This window comes from Erythrolamprus reginae, chromosome 1 (assembly GCF_031021105.1).
Source record: "Erythrolamprus reginae isolate rEryReg1 chromosome 1, rEryReg1.hap1, whole genome shotgun sequence".
NCBI lineage: Eukaryota > Metazoa > Chordata > Lepidosauria > Squamata > Dipsadidae > Erythrolamprus > Erythrolamprus reginae.
This window is the reverse complement of record NC_091950.1, coordinates 7,275,503-7,293,589: the sequence shown is the minus strand read 5'-3', so window position 1 is coordinate 7,293,589 and position 18,087 is coordinate 7,275,503. Positions and strand designations below refer to the sequence as shown.

Below are 18,087 nucleotides of genomic sequence, written 5' to 3'. Positions count from 1 at the left end.
CTTTCAGTGCAGATTGGGCGTTCTGGGGTGGAGCTCAATTTTTGCTTGTACCATTTGTTGGGGGTCAAGGAAAAGGGAGGGTTTGGCTTCTCCTTCTGTTCATGTACAATTGGTGGGCCACTGTGTGACACAGAATGCTGGACTCGATGGACTTTGACCTGATTCAGCATGGCTCTTCTTATGCTCTTATGCTGGAATTGTGCACATGCCCCCAACATGAGATTTGGCTTCTGCTCCTGTGCACAATTTTCACTGATTTCTTTGCTTCCATGCATGTGCGGAAGCCCCCCCCCAATAGCTGAAATCTCTCATGTGTGAGCATCCTTGTGTGAAATTTCACTGGCTGTGCATACACAGCAGCCAAATCCCATGAGGGGGTGCAGAGGGAGGCGCATTGGGAGCGCGCAGATGCACACATATCACCATGTTTATTAATTAATTGGAGATCCCAGTCATACCTGCTGCAGCCCATTACTGCATGCATGCATGCATACATACATACATACATACATACATACATACATACATACATACATACATACATTCTCTATATATGAGAAAATAAAAAAAATAAAAAAATTTTGACTGATAGAAACATAGAAACATAGAAGACTGACGGCAGAAAAAGACCTCATGGTCTATCTAGTCTGCCCTTATACTATTTCCTGTGTTTTATCTTAGGATGGATCTATGTTTATCCCAGGCATGTTTAAATTCAGTTACTGTGGATTTACCAACCACATCTGCTGGAAGTTTGTTCCAAGGATCTACTACTCTTTCAGTGAAATAATATTTTCTCACGTTGCTTTTGATCTTTCCCCCAACTAACTTCAGATTGTGTCCCCTTGTTCTTGTGTTCACTTTCCTATTAAAAACACTTCCCTCCTGAACCTTATTTAACCCTTTAACATATTTAAATGTTTCGATCATGTCCCCCCTTTTCCTTCTGTCCTCCAGACTATACAGATTGAGTTCATTAAGTCGTGATAATGAACCAAATCAGAAAAAGGCTTGAAGACTCTTTGGATTAAAACTCTTTGGATTAAAACAAATAAAGTGTGGAACTATCCTGTTTTGAATTAATATCCACATATTTATATAGTTCACATCTATTTGATTATTGGGGCCTCACTGAAGGCAATCAGAAAGAATGAAGAATAAAAAAGGGGTGGTTGTTGTTGATTAACTTATACTTTGTGATTACTAAATTAGTCAATAATTAGCTAATTATTTAATGGACAATATTTTCTTGCGTTTCATGATTTATTTTAGAAATCAGTTTGACTACAAAAATACCCCTGAAATCACAGTGCCCAAACTTCACATAAATCAGCAATTCTTCCGCCTCATTATAATCTCTTTACAATTCAGATTGGGCCTCAGTAGGATAATGTAGCATTTTGGGAAAAAGATGCAAGCCAGGAGACCAGCCCCAGAGGCCAAGATGAAGAAAATCTCCGCGGCCACCATGGATTTTCCTTTGGTGCTCAGATAGGTAGGGAGGAAGCTGATCCAAACACTGCAAAAGATCAGCATGCTAAAAGTGATGAACTTGGCTTCATTAAAGCTATCAGGCAATTTCCTAGCCAGAAAGGCCACTGTGAAACAAACAAGGGCCAGGAAACCAAGGTAAGCAAGGACAACATAAAACATCAAAGCTGAGCCTTCATTACATTCCAAGATGGCCTCTCCTACCAAGGAGTGGAAGTCCAAGTTGGGAAATGGGGGAGTAGTTCCCAGCCAGGTGGCACAAAGGACTGTTTGGACCAGGGGACAGCCTAAGACAATGGAGATGGTCAGTGGTTTTCCTAAGAGTTTTCTTGTCTTGTTCCCTGGTTTGGTAGCCAGGAAGGCCAGAATCACCATGACAGTTTTTGCCAAGACAGAGGAAACTGCAAGGGAAAAGAGAATGGCAAAGGCAGTTTGTCGGAAGAAACAGGTGAGCTTCCCAGGTCGACCAATGAAGAGGAAGGAGCAGAGGAAGCAGAGCAGGAGGGAGACCAGGAGGATGTATGTCAGATCTCAGTTGTTGGCCTTGACTATTGGTGTATCATGATGTTTACGGAAAATCACCAGAACAGCAATTGTGATCAGACTAAAGAAAAGAGCTAAAGAGGATAAAGCATATCCCTGGGGGTCTTCATAAGCAAGGAAGTGGATCTTCTTGACAATGCAGTGGACCTTATCCTTGTTGGGGTATTGGTCTTGCGGGCAATGATCACATTCAGCTGCATCTGAAATCAAGAGTCTCAGTGTAAGGAGAGTCATCTGCCAGGAGCATTATCTCACCCTTAGGGGTGACATGATTGTCCCCTTAATCTTATAGGCAGCCACCCCCATGGAAGTATTGGAATGAACCTTTGTGTTCGCGAACCAAATAGCATTCTGAGAAATAAATCATTTCCACGTCTGTGCTTCTCGCCGGGTACGATTTATTAACAGCCAAGTCTGGATTCGACTTCAATCATTCCAACTCTGAGTCCCTTAGATTACATCCGGGTCAAACCCCCATATCACATCCCCACCCCCACAAGTGCAGTCATGAGGACCTATCCATAGCAGGATTCCTGATTCCTTCCTGTGTTCGTTACTATGGCATCTGCAGAAAGGAATGTGTGGTGGCATCCCTCTGTCTCTCTCACTCCCAAACTATGTCATGCCAATCTTTAACTTCACACAATGACTTTGGGCCTGACACTTTGTGCATCTTGGTGGATCAAAAAAGGGCAAATCTTCTTCATTATTAATGATCCAGAGATACATTTGCCAGCAACATTACCTCAGGGACCGCCTTCTGCGGCACGAATCCCAGCGACCAGTTAGGTCCCACAGAGTGGGTCTTCTCCAGGTCCTGTCAACTAAACAATGCCACTTGGTGGGACCCAGGGGAAGAGCCTTCTCTGTGGCGGCCCTGACCCTCTGGAACCAATTCCCCCCAGAGATTAGAATTGCCCCCACCCTCCTTGCCTTTCGAAAGCTGCTTAAAACCCACCTCTGCCACCAAGCATGGGGGAACTGAAATACACTTCCCCCTAGGCCTTTACAATTTTATGCATTGTATGTCTGTATGTATGATTGGTTTTTATATAATGGGTTTTTAACTGTTTTTAGTATTGGATTTTGTTCTATACTGTTTTATTGCTGTTGTTAGCTGCCCCGAATCTGTGGAGAGGGGCGGCATACAAATCCAATAAATAAGTAAGTAAGTAAGTAAGTAAGTAAGTAAGTAAGTAAGTAAGTAAGTAAGTAAGTAAGTAAATAAATCACATTCTCCATCTGTCTTGAAATGTTTAACAATGAGTGCACCATATGGCCTATTGGAGGAAATCCCTCAAGTGCATACCATTATTATTATTTATTTTTAAAAAAAGTCATGTCTTTTGAATTGGTAAATTTACTATTTAAACAAAATAAATAATTGCAGTAAGCCCTGATTATTGGGTTTTGGGTACTTAGAAATCACTGTTGTCTGCTTTAATGGCCAGCTTGGTTACAAGAAGTTCTTCCTAATCGTGACACAAATCAGACCCCAAATGTCTTCCATGCCAAGAAATTTTTCACCCAATGTCATGCTGACATGTTTCAATAGTTCTGTTTTTATATTAGGATGTTCTGCATCCCCTTTGCCCAACTTTCTGAAGGACAGTTGATCGATTGGGGAAGCAAGCCCAATTGAGAAGATCATAATGAGCAGATCCCAGACCTTTTTCTGAGAAGGAGACTTCTTCTCCAGCACTGTTGTTGAACTGGACATTCATCAAGTAAGGAAGAAGCTGAAACAAAAATGACCTCCAAAAATTGAAGTAATTGGTTGAAAGTCCAAGATAAGGCATCTTGTCTTTTATCATTTTGCGGCTTCTCAGACACAAAACAAACAATATAGAAAACAAACAAAGTCAGTCAAAAAGATCCAAATGCCAGTACATGAATGCCCAAAATATGAGGGATAAACAGAGTGAATGAAAGATCCAACAACATATCTTTCAACATATCCAACAACAATATCGCCAAAAAAGCTTCTAGAGTTCTTAACCTGATCCTACTCAGGTTGCCTGAGATTGCTCAGGCAATCTCACACTACTCACAAGAGCCTACAAAACTTTTGCCAGACCCATCCTAGACTACTGCTCATCTGTCTGGAACCCATACCACATCTCAGACATCAACACCCTTGAAAATATCCAAAGATATTTCCCCAGAAGAGCCCTTCACTCCTCCACTCGAAACAGAATATCCTAAGAAAATAGACTAACAATCCTGGGCCTAGAAAGCCTGGAACTACGGCACCTAAAACACAATTTGAGTATTGCCCACAAGATCATATGCTGCAACGTCCTACCGGTCAATGACTACTTCAGTTTCAACCGCAACAACACAAGAGCACGCAACAGATTCAAACTTAATACGAACCGCTCCAAACTTGACTGTAAAAAATATGATTTCAACAATCGAGTTATCGAAGCGTGGAACTCATTACCAGACTCAATTGTGTCAACCCCTATCCCCCAACATTTCTCCCTTAGACTCTCCACAATTGACCTCTCCAGGTTTCTAAGAGGCCAGTATGGGGTGTACATAAGTGCACTGGTGTGCCTTTCATCACCTGTCCAATTGTCTTTCCTTTCTCTCACTTATCATATATATTCTCTTCCTTTCATACATCCTCTCCTCTAAGTTCACTTTTACCCTTATATATATTACTACATGTCTATTTTTCTTCCTATGTATTTGTGTATTGGACAAATGAATAAATGAATGAATGAATGAATGAATGAATGAATGAATAAATAAATAAATAAATAAACAAACAAACAAACAAACAAACAAATAAATAAATAAATAAATAAATAAATAAATAAATAAATAAATAAATAAATAAATAAATAAATAAAACATGAAGGTAGATATGTGTCAAAGTTCCAGGTAACATCCAAACTAAATCAGAGTCTGAGTCAAAGTACTCCTCAAAGTTTCCATTTATTTCTGGATCCATCCTGGCACCTACACTGGAAACCTGAATATGAGTTTCCCACTCTGTTGAAAGTTCACATCCCTTGTCCCCCATCCACAAATGTGACTATGAGGGAGGAGAACTTTTACCTTTACCTAAAAGTTAAAAAAAAAGGAATAATATTGCCATAGGTTTGTACTTCAGGCCATCCAACCAAACAGAATAACCTTTTGCTAGATAATTAAATAAGATACAGTGGTACATCTATTTAAGAATTTAATTCATTCTATGACCAGGTTCTTAAGTAGAAACGTTCTTAAGCTGTTCTGTTCGGGTCGTATGTGACCCGAAGCCAAGTTTGAGTCCCTGTAAAAAATTTTCCCTGCATATCTGAAACTTGAAATTTCATGTAGTTTCATCATTTCAGGGGTTCTCTCTATGAGAATTTTTTTGGGGGGGTGGGGGGGCTTAGTTTTTGCTGGGCAAAAAAAGTTACAAATCTTATGTTCCTGGGTCACCCTGACCCGGACCGAAAACTCTTCATTTGCAGTGCTTATGTTTGGTCTTTTTGAAAGCTTTTTTCACTTGGAAAGTAGTCTGAACATTTCTGCACACAATGATATGAAAATTGAAATGAAAAAAGTAAATCTTATTGGTTTATTTTGCGGATATAATGCACGCCCCCCCATTTTTGTGAAAAAATTTTCAATTTATGGATAGTTTTGCTTGCAAAATGCATTCTATTTTACTAAAGTTGGTGTGGGATTGGTAGCTTGAACATTTCTGAATATAAGAAAAATATAAAGGAACTGAAAAAAATTATTCTTATTGGTTTTTTAACATCAGAAATAAGGCCTCCCCCCCCCCCTTGGCTGCTTGCAACCATTTTCACTTTTTATTTTTTTATGCTCCAAATCCGAAATAATTCTTTAAAAGCTTAGGCATTCATTTACTCAATTTAACAATGCTGATCATCAAAAAATATTTTTGGGGTGGTGGCTAATTGTTTTCTGGGCAAAAAAAAATCATAACTTTGAATCTGTTTCTGTTCGTATGTGACCGGACCAAAAATATTTTTTTTAGGTACTTGAATTTGATCTTTTTGAAAACTTTTTCAACTGGAAAACTAGTTTGAACATTTATGAACATAATGATATGAAAATTGAACTGGAAAAATTGAGACTTATATTTTTATTTTGATCAAAAAGCCCCTCCCCCCATCCTTTTTTAATTTCGTGTCAATTTCTATTTTTTAAGGCTACAAATCCCTAAGGAATTTTCCCCCAAAAGGTTTGATATACTAAATTGAACATTTCTGAATATAAGAAAAATATAAATGAACTGAAAAAAAATGGTTCTTATTGGTTTATTTTTGCCACAAAAGGGCCACCCCCCCTCGGCCTTGCTGTGTGCCATTATTGTCACTGTTTATACATATTTGTCTAGAAATATTTGGAATATCCTTTTGAAAATCAACCACATTGTAGCCAGAGAACTAATTTTATGAAACAAATCCATTTTACTAAAAAAAAGTATGTAAGTTTGAAATTAACAGCATAATTTTTATATAAATTGAAATAATTGAGGCATACTTTATGTGCAAAATAAACCAATATGCATCAATTTTTCCAGTTCAATTTTCATATCATTATGTTCAGAAATGTTCAAGCTACCAATCCCACACCAACTTTAGTAAAATAGAATGTATTTTGCTAGCAAAACTATCCATAAAGTGAAGACTATTTAAAAAAAAACGGGGGGGGCGTGCATTTCATCAACAAAATAAACCAATATGCATCAATTTTTCCAGTTCAATTTTCATATCATTATGTTCAGAAATGTTCAAGCTACCAATCCCATACCAACTTTAGTAAAATAGAATGCATTTTGCAAGCAAAACTATCCATAAATTGAAAAAAAATTCACAAAAATAGGGGGGGGTGTGCATTATATCCGCAAAATAAACCAATAAGATTTACTTTTTTCATTTCAATTTTCATATCATTGTGTGCAGAAATGTTCAGACTACTTTCCAAGTGAAAAAAGCTTTCAAAAAGACCAAACATAAGCACTGCAAATGAAGAGTTTTCGGTCCGGGTCAGGGTGACCCGGGAACATAAGATTTGTTACTTTTCTTAAACAGAACAGAAGGGTTAAGTAGAAGCAATTTTTCCCATAGGAATCAATGTAAAAGCAAATAATGCATGCAAACCCATTAGGAAAGAAATAAAAGCTTGGAATTTGGGTGGGAAGAGGAGGAAGAAGAGGAGGAGGACAGTTGCTGCTGAAGGAAGAAGGGAAGGGGAATAAAAACATCAAAAACTTTAAGAAAAAAAAGAGGGACTCTGAGGCAGCGCCCAGAGAAAGGAAAATGCTCTGTTTGCTCCAGGCTGCCCGGAGCGAAGGGAGCGTTTCTTTTCTCTGGGCGCTGACATAGGTTTATTCCCTCTCCAAGCGCCCAGAGAAAGGAAAATGCTTTGTTCACTCTGGTCTACCAAAGCCTCCTTAAGCGCCACCGAAAGGCTCCTCTGGCAGCCCAGAAAAGCCCGAGATGGCCAAGATTAAAGGGGAAATGGCAGAAACTGGCTGGGCCTTCGTGCCACTCTCAAATTTCCTGGGAAATTTTTCCGGGCTCGGGTTCTTAAGCTGAAAATGATTCTTAAGAAGAGGCAAAAAATTCTTGAACACCCAGTTCTTATCTAGAAAAGGTCTTAAGCAGAGGCATTCCTAAGTAGAGGTACCAATGTAAATTGGAAGTACATCAAAATAATAATGGTGATGGGATCCAAGATTTGATCTTGGAGAAGGACGCCGACCTTTTATGTGTGACTGAAACCTGGCTGGGCCCAGAGGGAGGCATTCCCCTCTCTGAAATATGCCCAGCTGGGTTTCAGGTACAGCACCAGCCACGACCCCAGGAAAGGGGTGGAGCAGTGCTATTATAGCCAAGGAGACTATTAGCCTACACAGACTCAGTGTTCCTGAGATTGCGGGTTGTGAGTGCCTCTTTGTGAAGTTAGACCTAGGGTTTCAGGTGGGCTTGTTGCTCATGTACCTGCCTCCGAGCTGTGTGTCAGCAGCCCTGCCTGTGCTGCTCGAGAGGGTAGCTGGGCTGGCGGTGGAGTTCCCAGGACTTATTGTCCTGGGGGACATGAATCTGCCATTGCTTGGCGAATCCTCAGGGTTAGCACAGGAGTTCATACCCACCATGACAGCCATGGACCTGATCCAAGTAGTTCAGAGTCCGACACACGAGGGAGGATATGCACCCGACATGATATTTCTCTCAGAGCAGTTGAGTAATGGTCTGAGACTAAAGAGCTTAGAAGCTGTGCCTTTGCCATAGTCAGACCATTTTATGCTACGGCTTGACTTCAAGGCTCCAATCCATGATATGCACTCAGCCGCTCTGTTCTGGGGAGCCCTTGCAGAGCAATGCCGAGGACTTTAACTCATTTTTCGCTGATAAAGTTGCTCAGATCCGGACAGACCTTGACTCCAATTGGATAGCCGTGTCGGCTGACAATGAGTCAGTCGAGGTGACTGGGGCTCGTCCTTGTCCATCTGTCTGGAAGAAGTTTGACCTGGTGACACCTGATGAAGTGGACAACACCATTGGAGCTGTGACTTCCGCCACCTGTTTCCTGTATCTGTGTCCCTCTTGGTTGTTTTCAGCCAGCAGAGAGGTGACACGGAGCTGGGTCCAGAAGATTGTCAAAGCTTCTCTGAGAGGGGGTCCTTTCTGGATCCCTACAAGGAGGCACTTGTGCACCCCCTCCTCAAGAAGTCTTCCCTGGACCCAGCTGTACTTAATAACTATCGTACAGTCTCCAACCTTCCCTTTATGAGGAAGGTTGTTTAGAAGGTGGTGTCACTCCAGCTCCAGCGGTGCTTGGAAGAAGCAGATTATCTAGGCCCTCAACAGTCGGGATTCAGGCCTCGCTACAGCATGGAAACTGCTTTGGTCGCACTGATGGATGATCTCTGGTGGGCCCGGGACATGGGTTTATCCTCTGTCCTGGTGCTTCTTGACCTCACAGTGGCTTTCGATACCATCGACCATGGTATCTTTCTATGCTGGCTGGAGGGGTTGGGAGTGGGAGGCACTGTTCTGCTATGGTTCTCCTCCTACCTCTCTGGTCGATCGCAGTTGGTGTTAGTGGGGGGTCAGAGGTTGACCTCTAGGTTTCTCCCTTGTGGGGTGCCTCAGGGGCCGGTCCTCTCCCCCCTGCTATTTTATATCTACATGAAACCGCTGGGTGAGATATCATTAGTATGCTGATGATACCCAGCTGTACATCTCCACCCCATATCCAGTTGGTGAAGCAGTGGAAGTGATGTTCCGGTACCTGGAGGCTGTTAGGGTCTGGATGGGTGTCAACAGGCTCAAACTCAATCCTGACAAGATGGAGTGGCTGTGGGTTTTGCCTCCCAAGGACAATTCCATCTGTCTGTCCATTACCCTGGGGGGGGGGGAATTATTGACCCCCTCGGAGAGGGTCCACAACTTGGGCATCCTCCTCGATCCACAGCTAACATTAGAACATCCTTTTTCAGCTGTGGCAAGGAGGGCATTTGCCCAGGTTCACCCGGTGAACCAGTTGTGGCCCTATTTGGACAGGGAGTCATTGCTCAAAGTCACTCATGCCCTCATCACCTTGAGGTTCAACTACTGCAACACTCTCTACATGGGGCTACCTTTGAAGCGTGTTCGGAAGCTTCAGATCATGCAGAATGTGGCCGCAAGAGCAATCATGTGCTTCCCTAGGTATGTCCATGTTTCATCAACACTCCGTGCCCTGCACTGGCTGCCAATCAATTTGCGGTCACAATTCAAAGTGTTGGTAATGACATATAAAGCCCTACATGGCATCGGACCAGAAAACCTATGAGACTTTCTTCTGCCACATGAATCCCAGCAGTTGATTAAGTCCCACAGAGTTGGCCTTCTCCAGGTCTCGGTGACTAAATAATGTCAGTTGGCGGAGCCCAGGGGAAGAGCCTTCTCTGTGGCAGCCCCAGCCCTCTGGAATCAACTCCCTCCAGAGATCTGAACAGCCCCCACCCTCCTCACCTTCTGTAAAATGCTGAAGACTCACCTATGTCGCCAGACGTGGGGATGATTACCTTCCCCTTCATTGTTTCTCTGACCTCTGTAGTATGATTAACTGGGTTGACTGTGTATGAGTGCATAGTTGAGATTTTAGGATATTTATTATTTTATATTAATGTTTTTAATTGACTTTTTAAATTTAATATTAGATTTGTAATGTATTGTACAACTTTTATGTTGTGAGCTGCCCCGAGTCTTCGGAGAGAGGCGGCATACAAATCTAATAAATTATTATTATTATTATTATTATTATTATTATTATTATTATTATTATTATTATTATTATTAACATCTGGGAGACAAACTCTGCAATTACTGGAAGATCAAACTCATTCCTAGAAGACAATGTTTCTCACCAAAGGTAGAGAACTAGAGAGTCAGCAATACTGGATTTAATTATCACACTAAGATAGATGAAATGATAAAAGGAATTGAAGTTGCAGGAACCTGGAATGAGGTGACCATAAAATATATTGAAATCCTACATTAAGAAAGTCAAAAAATAGAACAAAGTCAAAAGGAGGGTATAGGAATTAAGAGAATTAAACTTAGAGAGAGTTTGAGAAGGATTCCATAGATGAGAATCCTCAAGGGGAAAACAACTCAAGAACTTGAGAAATTTTGCAAAAATGAGATTACAAAATGTGAGCTAGAATAATTCCAATGAAGAACTAAATGAACATCTGCATATCGGACATTAATACAGTTGGGAGAGTTCAGAAATATTTCACAAGAGGAGTCCTCCACTCTTCTACTCACAATGGAATACCTTATTCCAGCAAGTTTGAAATTTTGGGCTTAGCTAGTTTAGACTAGATCTACATTGCCTTTGATCTGATCTAAATGCGGTTCATAAAATCATCTGCCACAATGTCCTACCTGTCAATGAATATTTCAGCGCACAAGCACACAATCAATTCAAACTCAATGTAAACTGCTTGAAACCCGACTGCAGAAAATACAATTTCAGCAACAGAATGATCAAAGCCTGAAATGTACTACCTGATTCTGTAATTTCTGCCCCAAACCCCATAAACTTTAACCTTCGACTGTCTACACTCAACCTCACCCCATTCTGTTCTGCCGGGCTCTCTGGTACAAGCCTCTCAACAATTCAAGGGTACAAATTTCAGACACACACACGTCTGAAAGTTCAGAACAATGTTCTTTATCACAAAATTCAAAAGAACAAAGCACCCGTTTTGTATTGCAAAGAGCACTCTTCCCCAAAACAACCTTGTAGGCTGTACAAGTCCCTTAATCAGTCCTTAAGTACTTAGCTAGTAGCTGTGAAGAAACGTCACAGCCCTCCTTCTTCCAACGAAGTGAAACACACACACACACTTTACTCTGCTTTGATATCAAAGGCTTGAAAAATCAACAAACAAAGTCTGGAAACAGCAAGGCACGATCCTGAAGAACTGTGATCAGATAATCTTCCACAACGGCCAAGCCAACATACTGCTATTTGTATCAGCAGCTCTATTTACTGGAGCCCCACCCAAACACAGGTGGCCTCTCTTATCTCTTGTAATATGTCCTCAATTTGTCTCTTCTATGCATAACTCTGCACCTGTGTGGGTCCAAGACTTCCTCATCCGAATCAACCGAAGATAGTGGAGATTGGCTTCCTGGGCTGTGTGCCAAGCCCCCCTCTTTCAAGTCACTCCCATCTTCTTCTTCGTCCGAGGTAACTGCACTACCTGACTCTGTCGGCAATAATACAGGCCTATGACATGTTGATGTTTCCCCTGCATCCACCTCCACATTCCTTGGGGCAGGAGCTGGGCCAGAGCCAATCACAACACATTCCTAAGATGTCTATTGGGGGCATTCATAAGCACACCATTGTGCCTACTGTCCCTGTTCTATTGTCCAAATTTACCTATACCTACTTTGCCTTTGTTTATATTTATATCAATACCTGCTATCTTGTACATGTTTTGACAAATAAATAAAAATAAATAAATAAATAAAGCAACTTCAAAAGAAACCAGCATGGCTGCACAATGAATTCTGATAAACTGAAAGACCAGAAGTCGAGGGGCACATATTTAAGGGAGAATAGCAGCAAATAGCCCAAACCTGCAAAGATTAACAAGCTAAGGCTCAAAATGGAGAAAGACATGAGGCAAAAGTTAAATAAAAAAAAATCCCAACCTGTAAAAACAAGTAAACAGTTAATAATAACAATTAACTGTTTACTTGTTAAGAAAACAATTGGTCCATTAATGGGAGAAAATGACAAGAAAGAAGACTGTCACAAGGCTGCTTAATTTATTATTATTTTTTTTGCATCAAAAGGAAAAACAGTCCAAACTATTAAAAATAGTAACAGAAATTACCTGCCATGACTGAATGTTTGAGATGCTTTTTCCAAGCCTCATCATAGCTGGTCTCACTTGTGATCCATACATTAAATGTAGCGCATGTGCCACAGCATAAATGGCATTGTAGACATTGTAACTTTCGCCTGTCATGCTTGTTTCAAACACTAAGGTGGTAGATTGCGTAAATCCTCTTTTCCTGTACAGTATTTTCGAAAAGAGTGGCCTGGTTTGCGGAACTTACAACCAAAGACCCTTTCCCACCACAATGGGAGAATCATATCTCCTTGTGGGTTCAAAGGATCTAAAGACAGGAGGAAATGGCTGTATAGTGAGATATCACCAGTGTGATCCCTAAGATGCAGAGATCCACGTAAGTGCTTTAAGGCTTTCCTTTTATATAGAAGATGGGTTGTATGTGGTTTCCAATATGAAGTTAAGATCCAAACTTTAGGACATGGACTTTTACCAAGTGATTTAATGTTCAGAGCCGAAAGAAATGTTAGAACAATGTCAGGTTCTGCAAAGGAAAGAATAACTTCAACATTAGCCCATATTTCCGAATGTGAAGTGAATTTGAACACGTCCGCATCAGAAAAATCCTCTTTCACCATTTGAGTGAAGGCCAGGCAGATCTCCTTCTCCATCAGCATTGGCCTCAGGGTTGAGATGAATTCTTCTCCCTTCTCACTTTCAGAGGCAATAAACCCAACCCAGTTCCACTGGAAATAAAGGAGCAACCAGACTAAACCCACAAATTGAGGAAAATCCTTGGGATTGATCCGGAAGGAGGAAGGATAAACTCTTCGGTCTCCCTGAAAGTATTCAAAGCCAATACTGAGCTGGGGGGAAAAATGAAAATATTCTTTAAAAGACAAATGTAAAAATTGATGGTGATTTTAAGGATTCCCATTCTGCAGTTTATGGACTCCATCAGTCAAGCTGAGTCATTTTGAGAAAATGCAAAAAAACATCTACATTTCTGTCATTAGGAAGGAATTTATCTTAGCAAGTATAGAAATGTGACATTATGTATCACCTAGAAGTTATATAAAACATATTTTGACCCATAAAATATAAAAAATGAATCCAACTGTAGCATCAATTCACTATGTCATATGTTATTGATGTCCCCCTTCTCTTTTGGTGTCATTTTGGACTTCTGTGTGTAGTTCTGTAGTTTGTCTATTCCATAGTGTTTGTAAAGGAGCCCCCTTACCTGTGGGACCTTGAAGATACTGAAGATGAAGGCCATCAGCATTGAGAATTGAGATTGGTCACCTCTAATGGCAGAGAAGAGAGTGTCCTGCTGATCACATTTATAACCTGGAACCATTTGGTCATGGGTGGAGAGTAGAATGAGACTGATGAAAGAAACCCTTCTCTTCCAATTGGCGTTGTCATACATGTTGAAGCCAAGAGTGATGTTGGGTAGGAGAACCAGATCCTTGTTGATCTCTGTCACTGCAAATACCAGGGCCATGAACTGCTGGTAGTTGTTGGGTGTGGGTCTACAGTGAAAGAAACATTGTGAAATATTGCCACAAAGCTTGTGAAGGTTGGTGAAGTTTGGCTTGTGTTATTCCTTTGTGGCTTTTTCTTTGGAGCAGGAAGTCCCAAAAGTTAATGGATTGGGGTGTTTTTTTTTTGAAGATGCTTATTGTTAAATTTTGATGGATTTTTAACAATGGAATAATGACTGCCCATATCATGGATCATTTTATATCCCTCTTTCATCCCTCCCTTCTCTTTGCTTCAGTGCCTGTAATCCTACCCACTTTTTCCTCCAGCAACCTAATCAATTTGGTTCTCTCTTGGAGCAGCTTCTTCAGCAGAAGACACCAGTGGAAAATGTACCAAATATTTACCAAATATTACCAAATGTACCAAATGTACCAAATATTTATTGAGGGTCATTATTCAATAAACACTGCTGATTCCAACACAGAAATTTGCATTTTGTTCAGTACCTTGCACTGGAAATGTGTTGCTCTTTTCCTTGAGCCTCCTGTCATGACTTTATGTCCAAATTAACATTTTAAGTCAACTTCTTCAACAGTCTAGTAAAATTCCTAATGTGTTGTCACAGCTTACTCTTTATGAGGTTTATTGTCTTCCTGATAAACAATTCTGGAAATATTGAAAATCTAGCCTATTTAATCAGTTAACACAAACTATTCAAGAGCCTCGGTGGCACAGGGGTTAGAAGGCAGTACTGCAAGCTACTTCTACTGATCACTGTCTGCCAGCAGTTTGGCAGATCGAATCTCAGTCGGTTCAAGGTTGACTCAGGTTTCCATCTTTCCAAGGTTGGTAAAATGAGGACCCAGATCATTGGGGGAAATAGGCTTACTCTCTCTAAACATAGAAACATAGAAACATAGACGGCAGAAAAAGACCTCCTGGTCCATCTAGTCTGCCCTTATACTATTTTCTGTATTTTATCTTAGGATGGATATATGTTTATCCCATGCATGTTTAAATTCAGTTACTGTGGATTTACCAACCACGTCTGCTGGAAGTTTGTTCCAAGGATCTACTACTCTTTCAGTAAAATAATATTTTCTCATGTTGCTTTTGATCTTTCCCCCAACTAACTTCAGATTGTGTCCCCTTGTTCTTGTGTTCACTTTCCTATTAAAAACACTTCCCTCCTGAACCTTATTTAACCCTTTAACATATTTAAATGTTTCGATCATGTCCCCCCCTTTTCCTTCTGTCTTCCAGACTATACAGATTGAGTTCATTAAGTCTTTCCTGATACGTTTTATGCTTAAGACCTTCCACCATTCTTGTAGCCCATCTTTCAACCCGTTCAATTTTGTCAATATCTTTTTGTAGGTGAGGTCTCCAGAACTGAACACAGTATTCCAAATGTGGTCTCACCAGCACTCTATATAGCGGGATCATAATCTCCCTCTTCCTGCTTGCTATACCTCTAGCTATGCAGCCAAGCATCCTACTTGCTTTCCCTACCGCCTGACTGCACTGTTCACCCCATTTTGAGACTGTCACTTAGAGAGGGCTGCAAAGCATTGTGAAGCAGTATATGAATCTAGATGCTATTGCTATTCTCCAAAGCACCTGAGGGCAGGACAAGAAGCAATGGGTGGAAACTAATCAAGGAGAGAAATGACTTAAAACTAAGAAGAAATTTCCTGATGGAACAATTAATCAGTGGAACAACTTGCCTCCAGAAGTTGCAAATGCTCTAACACTAGAAGTGTTAAAGAAAAAATTGGATAACCAATTGTTTGAAATGATATAGGGTTTCATGAAGTGATGAGTTGCTCCTGATTCAGCCCAGTTCTTAGAACTGGTAGCAGATGTGGTGGGAGGCCATCCTGCCCGGATGCTCTGCCCATCGAGGACACTCCATCCACTTGCCCAGGATTCTTTTGCACAGGTAGCAACAGGTCTTAGAACCCACTAAGCAGGGGGTTGGACTAGAAGACCTCCAAGATCCCTTCCAACTCCGTTATTCCATTCTAATCAGTCTGGCTCTTTATTGAGAAAAGCACGAAGATTTGAACTATACTGGGAAGTTCAAATATTGCAAGAAGAAATATTTCTGAGCAAACACAGCAAAGAGTCACATGGATATTTGTCCTCCAGCTAAAACTTACAAATATGGGAGAGAAAATGGGTATGGGTCTTTGTTAAAGTCTAAGTAAGGGTTCCAATAGTTCCCCAAATGCAGATTCCCACCAATAACGAGTTCACCAGGCCTATAATAGTATTCAGGAACCTTGTACCATTGTGGCAACACACAAAGGGTTTGCATCCTCTTAGCAATAATTGGAGGCAGGGGCCAAAACAGCAGCAATAGCAGGAGAAGATGCAGTCCAGTCATTCTTCTTTCTAGATCAGAAATCAAGATTGTGCAGGAGCTGAATTGCAGGCATCACTTTAAACTTTACCCGAGTTTTAACAGGATAAACATAGTACATGCCACCTGGGTTGCTTCAGGACAATTATATCGAATATGCTTCCTCTAACCTGTGCTTGGGCTGTGACTAAAGAAAAAATGAAGGGCAGTTGAGTCTCTTCAAATCCAGGTATTTGCTCTGTGCAAGGCAAGGTGAGGTGCCCCCACCTGGAGAACTCCAAGCATATTTTTGAAAGAAGGTTTTATCTTTTTCGTGGCTTGAAATCCACAGGGGATATCTTAAGAATTGCTGTTGCGGCGCAGGCGGAGTAATAGTCGGACACAAGGTGTGGGTATAACGGGGTCACTTTTATTCAAACAACTTAATTTCTTAACTTATTAACTTATTTAAACCATTAACCCCACATGACCTGCAGGATGCAAAATCAAATGGGGGCGGAATAACGTGCCCAATTCAGACAGCAACCCTGGGGCGAAAACTCCTTGAAACTGGGTGCGGGTCATGTTAAACTACACCTACCCCCTGCACCCTTACTACGCCACACCTGGCGTGTGGGATGGCTCGCTACTGGTCTACGTTAAACTCCAGCCAGCGAGCCACAGGAGCGACTCACTCCCCGAACCCAGGCCGGTCGAGCCCTGTAATCCGAGAAGGAGCTCGCCCCTCACCTCAGTAGAGGTGCCCCAAAAGGAGCTCACCAGTTGCTTATATATTTTATTTTCCGCCCCCTATCGGCCACAGCAGGGGGTGAAATTTTAATTTATTCCCCCTGCTCCCCCCCCCTGCACAGATATGTGCAGGCACCTCTGCAGGTTGGCTATAAATTTATCGTTCCCACTATCGGTCAAGTGTACACCGTCCTGTCTGTACAAGTCTATGAGGGATGCCCTGATGTCTGGATGGTCTATCACTCCACCCCCAGCCTGAATCACCCACTTCTTAACCGCTCTGTTTACCCTCTTCCTAGCCTTATCCACTGCGCTAGGGCTTCTAGCCTGCCGCCAACTCCTCCTGGGCAGGATGTTGGACCACCACACACACGTATCTGGCCACCGCTCCCAGATCACTTGCAAACTCTCCCAAATGTGCCACAGCAGCTCTACACCTGTCATCGCTCCCAGATCATTCCCACCAACGTGCAAGACCAAACAGCCCGGCACCCCTCGCACCTTCCCACTGTTGAACAACAGGGGAAGAACTTCACGCCAACGTAGGCCTCGACGGCCCAGCCACTGAACCACCGCTCGATCAATCTCCAAATTCGTGCCGGGCGTCGTCTCACGGGCCCTCCGCTCGGCCCGGTACACCATGCTGTGGCCACATATTAGGATTCTGCGGCGCCAGTCAAGTCGTCGGGCTAGAGAAAGGGAGGAAGCAGAGCAGCATCAGACTGGCGGCCCAGCACAACCCCCCCGCCCCGCCCCACTCACCTAGGGGCGGATGTACGTTCGGAAGGCCCCAGATCTCCAGCGGCCCACTGTCTTTATATCCAGCCTGCTGAAACCTTCGACTGCTGCCAACGACGCTGCACCTATTCTGAATGAGTGAGTCCCGTAACGTCTGGGGTCCAAGCCCAGCCTTGCCAGCGCCTTGGACGTGACAGCCCAGAACTGGTACCTGGTCAGGGGTTCACCGGACACATGACAAAACAAAAAACCCGGCTCTACACCCCTGTGGGCCCAATACGCCACCAGCGCTGCCACCGGGCACACCCGCCGGTTGTTAGCCCGGGAAAGTTGGACCGTCACACCTCTACCCCTCTGGTCGGTCTTGGACCGTCGCAACCTCAAGGACACCGAGCTACGA

At 42.2% G+C, this 18,087-nt stretch overlaps 1 pseudogene; it reads right to left on the bottom strand.

Annotated features, from left to right (window-relative positions):
• Positions 1-1,329: 1,329 nt before the first annotated feature.
• Positions 1,330-17,591, bottom strand: LOC139156392 (vomeronasal type-2 receptor 26-like; annotated as a pseudogene).
• Positions 17,592-18,087: the final 496 nt, after the last annotated feature.